Consider the following 6,000-nt stretch of genomic DNA (forward strand, 5'->3'; position numbering starts at 1 on the left):
ACCTATAGATCTACTTTTAACTTATTTAAGGCAATAGTAAATGTGTATGTTTATCCAAGAATCTAAATTAATAATATGAACTAAAAAAAGAAAATAAATTATCAATTAACTTAAAAATAAATAGAAATCAATAAAATAAATTGCTAAAGATTAATCTATCACAATCATCAAAAATAATTACCAATAAAATCATATTAGGTTTATTAAATTTCAAATATTTTATAATACACTAATCAATCTCTCTCAGTAATTAATTAGCTAAACTTATATTCATTCAAATAGAATTACAAAGGAGGAACTCTCATTTCTTAATTGAAATCCTATTGAAATTGCAATAAACTATCAACTCCACTTATAAGAAGATCCAACCAATAAATGATATCCTACCTATTTATTGATTGAACATGTATTATTAGTTCCATTAAAAATTACCATCTCATAATGCATTATTTTGATAATAACATACCATTAATGATTAAATAATAACAAGTATTAAGCACAAATATCATAATATAAAGAAAACCTTAATGATTTTATTGATAATTGAGAATCAAATCAATGATCAAATATTAATCCTTAACATTAAAAAACTTAGTCAATCATATTGTACTTAATAGCATTATTATTCCAAAACCAAAAGCAAATATAGGTTATAAGAATAGAAGAAAGAGTTATCAATGATCTCTCAATGTGGATCCCAATCTTTAATCTTATGTTCTTTTGAATTTTCTTGTATTTTTCTCTTGAAATTGAGTGTTTTAATCATCGAAAAGTTTTATAATTTTTTTTCCATTTCCTATATATTTTCCTCTTTAAAATAGGAAACAATAAGTAAAAAACAACCCTAACTGTCAATTATGTATGTCTAGTCATGACACAAGTCACAATCGTGACAGTAGCTTCCATCGGCAAAATTATTCACACGCTATATAATTGTCATGGGTATATGAGAAGACTTTCAAGCCTTTCTTCCAAACAGGTCCCTAACCTTCATATCTTGTTTCAAAATGGTCCAAAACTTAATATTTTAGAAATTAGCTACCTGAAAAGTGATAAAAACATCCAAATTCATTAAATCACAATGTATTAGCCAAATCATCCATAATTTATTAATAAATATGATCAAATAATCTAAATTCATTAAATTATCATTGGAAAATAATACAATTTCCTGGTGTTCAAAGAAGCAACTGATTATTACACTTTTTTCTTGTAAATTTGAATATGTTACAGTTATATCTTGTACATACCATACTATTTGATTACGTAGACTATTGAAAGAACTTTATTTAGAGTAAAAGGAAGCTACCAATATCATGATTGATAATAAGGATGCTCAAGCTTTAGCAAAGTACTCGGTATTCTATGATCAAAGCAAACACATAAATACAAGATATCATTTCATCCGAGAGTGTATTGCTAAAGAGGAAGTTAAATTAGAGTATGTGAGAATAGATGATCAAATTGCTAATATTTTCACAAAGCATTCAAGTGTGATATTTTCAGCAGTTAAGATTGAAGCTTGGAGTTGTGAAGAGTTCAAGTTTAAAAGGGAATGTTAGATATTAAACTTGAATTAATAATTGCGAGACAATAAATCATAAACTTATATATAGTATATGTTGAATTAGAAAAAAAATTAAATAAGTTTATGGTGAAAACTAAATTAGCTAAGTAATTTATTTTTAGTATGAAGTTATATTATAAATATATTGTAAAGAAACTCATTTAATAATAACAATAACAATATAAAAGAATTTATTTCTTTGAGTTTTTCAGGTATTTCTTCTTTTTTATCCTAGTGTGTGTAAGCTTAGTGAGTGCCCACTTTGCTTCCAACATAAACAATATAGCTTTGGTCAAATTGTGGATAAAATATTTTTTCTTTTAAAATGGTCTGACCATGTTATCTTAATACCTAATTTTATTTCTACTAAAATGGTTAATTTTAACATTAGTATCGTTTCTAAAGTGATCAAGGAATATTTTTATGATAAAGAAGAATAGGATTTTATTAAAGGTAAATTTTAGGAATAATAGTAAAAAGAAAGTAAATAAAGTAATATGAATTGGACTTAGAAGCGAATGAAGCATAATAGTAGTAATTACATCCTTATGATGACACCACTGATTTAGGAAGAATTTAAATTACTTCTAAGTTATATAGTTCTTGTTAATATCGAGCAATCTTGTTATTAGTTCATTTGTTGTAAAGTTGCAATGGAAAAGCAAGATTCTTTTATGAACTATAGTGTATGGCTCTATTACGATGCCAATGAGAGGAAGGGTCTTTGGCATAGTCTTTTTGGCTATGAGTTATTAATTGACCTGCATTAGCTTTTGCAATGAGATTTTAATGTTGCTATAAATTATATTAATAAGCTTAGAGGTAATATGATTTTAATAAAAATTTATTAATTTCATTAAATGATAAATGGAATAAAGAGTGTGATAACCCTTTTCAAAAGGTTCTAGCCCTTAGTATTTTTATATATTTTTCTTTATTAATCAAAATGAATATTGAAATTCATGTCCAATAATAGCCTTTTTAGATTCTTTAACATGTGGTTTGACAATCTTGAGTTCTTCAATATTATAGAATTTATTTGTGTTAATCTTATTTTAGGATATTATCATGTTTCAAAGTTGTCAAAAGTTTTAATCTTTAAAAAGTGGGAGTTAAAAAACTATAAACATGTCTTTTATGGTATGTTTTCTTAAATCATTGAAGGATTTAATATAGAAACCACATGCAGAGCTTCAGCTCTATCCTTTTAGTTCTAATGTGTTGGATTGTAAAAGAATCTTATTTTCAGTAGTTGATAAGGTTTTTACCTTAGAAAGAAAGTTTTATAAAGCAGAAGCTTAGAATGCTTATTTACTTATTGTAACAAAAAGGTACTAAACCGTTAGATTATAACAAAATGATCGCCAAACTTTAATTAATGTATCACTGATAACTTTTTCCAATCTCAGTAGATGATATGGTAAGAGAGATAAATATTCTTAGAATATTCACTTTATAACTCCACATAAGCAGCGACACATGTAAAACATTATCCTAGTAAGTTTTTATAAGACTAATTGCAAAAAAAAAAACTTAGTATAAAACTAAACTACCCAATTATTTGCTTCTTCCTCTCTCAATATAAGACATGATTTCTTCTTTCATATTAACCCTAACAACTCTCCAAACCAAAAAAAAAATTGTCGTTCACTCATGCAAAAATGCAATGGAAGACCAAGTTCAAATTAATTTATGAAAAGAGGTTGATATACTGAAGACTTTATGGACGAAATCTAACCTAGAAAAATGAATCTTTGGTTGTAAAACTTGTAGTTAAATAAAAATATTGAGTTCTTTCAGCACTCATAGTATTAGGGAGCCTTTTCTCCTTCTTACCTTTTAATTCAATCGATAGTCATTGATGCCAAAAACCCTTTCTCTTTCCTTGCGATCGCTTTCACCTTCTCTTTTCTTCATGTCTTCCTTTCTTTTTTTTTTGGACCAATACCCACAGTAATATCATATGAATTTATGCTAACAGGCTTGTAATGTAGAGTAACTAGGTTATAAGCATTTCTTCATGTCGAATTGGGTATAAGAATATCGATTTAAGGTCTAATAATGAGAAATTATGGTTTAAATGGATTTAGAATTAGGAAAAATGAGTTAAGTAGAAAAAATTAGGCTTATATGTCACACTAGATGACTAGAATTAGTTTCATATCTATTACACATCTATTGTTGAGTGAATATACTCTCTTACCAAATCATCTATTGAGACAGAAAAAAATTATTGGTGATGAAATAATTAATATTAGATGATCATTTTGTTATAATTTAACGGTTTGGTACCTTTTTGTGACAATAGTAAAGTTTGGTAACTCCCAATGTAGTCTCTTGATGCTTTGGGTTCAATTGAAAAATTAAGAGGCCAAGTACCTTTGCATAGTAATTTATTAATGAGGATAAAGATGTTATGTTTATTAGTGGTAGAAGCAGAAATAAATTTAAGAGAGGGGAGAGCAAAGTTTCATACCAAGTCATATATTAATTTATGTATTTAGATTAACAATATATATAATGTTCAATTTATATATGATCATAAATGTTAAAGAAAAAAATACCTTAAATTAGTCATCCATATTAACACTTTCATAATATGTAAGGCAGTTAATTTTCTTCTAATGGAAGAGTTTCTTCCTATTTATTTTTTAGAAAGTGTAAATTTTTCTATTTAAGTTTAAAAGGAGTAAACTTTCTTTAGAAATCATCTAGTTTTTAAATCAAGTTAAAATTAGAACCTATTTGGTCAAATTAAAGTAGTCCAACTCCATTCAAAATAAAAATGTGCAACTTTAAAATAAATATAATTTTTAAGAAAAAGAAAATTAAAGGACCACTTTTAAAATTTATCGACATAAAAGAGGGCTCCCCTGGCTCGGGCAGCGATGCTTGCTACTGAGGTTGTTGATGCTAAGATTGAGGAAGCAAAATCTAGCACTGTGAACGATAAATCCTCCGTACCAAATGGAATTGCAAGCTTCTTTATTAAAATATATATATATATATATATTAGAGAATTGTGGGGCAAGATGTAAACAATGTAATTAAGGAGTTGTTTGCCAATGGAAAGCCATCGAAACATCCCAATTCCACTTTAATCACATTGATTCCTAAAGTTGCTACTCAAACTCTCAGTCACCAACTACAAGCCTATAGCATATAGTAATTTGGTGTTTTCTTGTTCTTGACTGACGAAGAAAATTAAGGAAATTAAGAGTTAGTTTCGTTTTTTTTTTTTCTTTTTTGTCTTTTGTTTTTTCTTTATAACAAACTAAGAAATATTTAATGCTTTTTAGTAGTTATTTTTTTTATTTAATTTTATATAAAAATGCAATGTGAGAAAAAAAAAATAAAAAGAAGTTATGGAAAGGAAAAAGTAAAAAAAAAAAGATATGAAAGAAAATTTGAAGAAAAAAATAAGAAACAAAAATTATAAAAATAATACTTAGTGGTTTATTGAAAATAGATTTTATTTGGCTTAATTATTAAAAAAATTCTGAACTTTGCAATTTTCTTATTAAATCTAGTAGTATTGTTACTTTAACATTGATTTTGATTTTAAAATACAGTAAAATTATTTAATTTTAATTCTAAAATACAGTAAAATTACTCATCAAGTTGAATAAATTCTGATAATATCATAAAAAATTGACTCAATATTAAAGATATTTACACATTGCATTACTAAAATATTATTATTTAAACACATAAAGTTAATTTTTTTTTTTTTAACTTTAAAATTTCATTAATCTAATAACACCATTTTAATAATGAGAAACAGCTAAATCCGTCTGAACTGAATTGAAAAATCAAACCAAATCCATTCAAACTCGATCGATTTCTTCAACTAAATCGGATTTCTCTACTCCAGTCACACCTATTCAAAACTGTGTACATATACATGTATCAATGCATATTACGTACACAAATATAAATCAGCACGAGCTAATGTGATTCATATATTCAGCCTACTGAAACAAGAGGAAAGAGGAGAAACACAGCCCCCACGTAGCGGGAACAGACATGCTAATGACGGCCTGATTGGGTCTAAAATGTGAGTTAATACTTTACTGCCAATGATTACTAACACAAAAACATTACAGAGATACTTCCAAACTGGAATCCTATTCCTATGACAACTCAAAATTGCATTCCACACGCCATCTCTACGTACATCAGTCCACGTGCACAATGTTCTTTTGTGTTTTTTTTTTTTTTCCTTAGGGCCACTCAGGCTAACCCAAAATTCAACACGTTGCTATATCTAGGCCGTGATTGCTACCATTCAGACATACCCATCAAATGTGTACAGAAGTTTTAGTTCACTCATTCACCAATGAGCTTGCGTGATGTCGATAAAGGATATTCATTAGAGCAGCAAATAACATAATCATATATGTACAGATAGAGACAGAAATCAAAGCAGAAGA

The sequence above is a fragment of the Ricinus communis genome, chromosome 8, assembly GCF_019578655.1.
Source record: "Ricinus communis isolate WT05 ecotype wild-type chromosome 8, ASM1957865v1, whole genome shotgun sequence".
Taxonomy (NCBI): domain Eukaryota; kingdom Viridiplantae; phylum Streptophyta; class Magnoliopsida; order Malpighiales; family Euphorbiaceae; genus Ricinus; species Ricinus communis.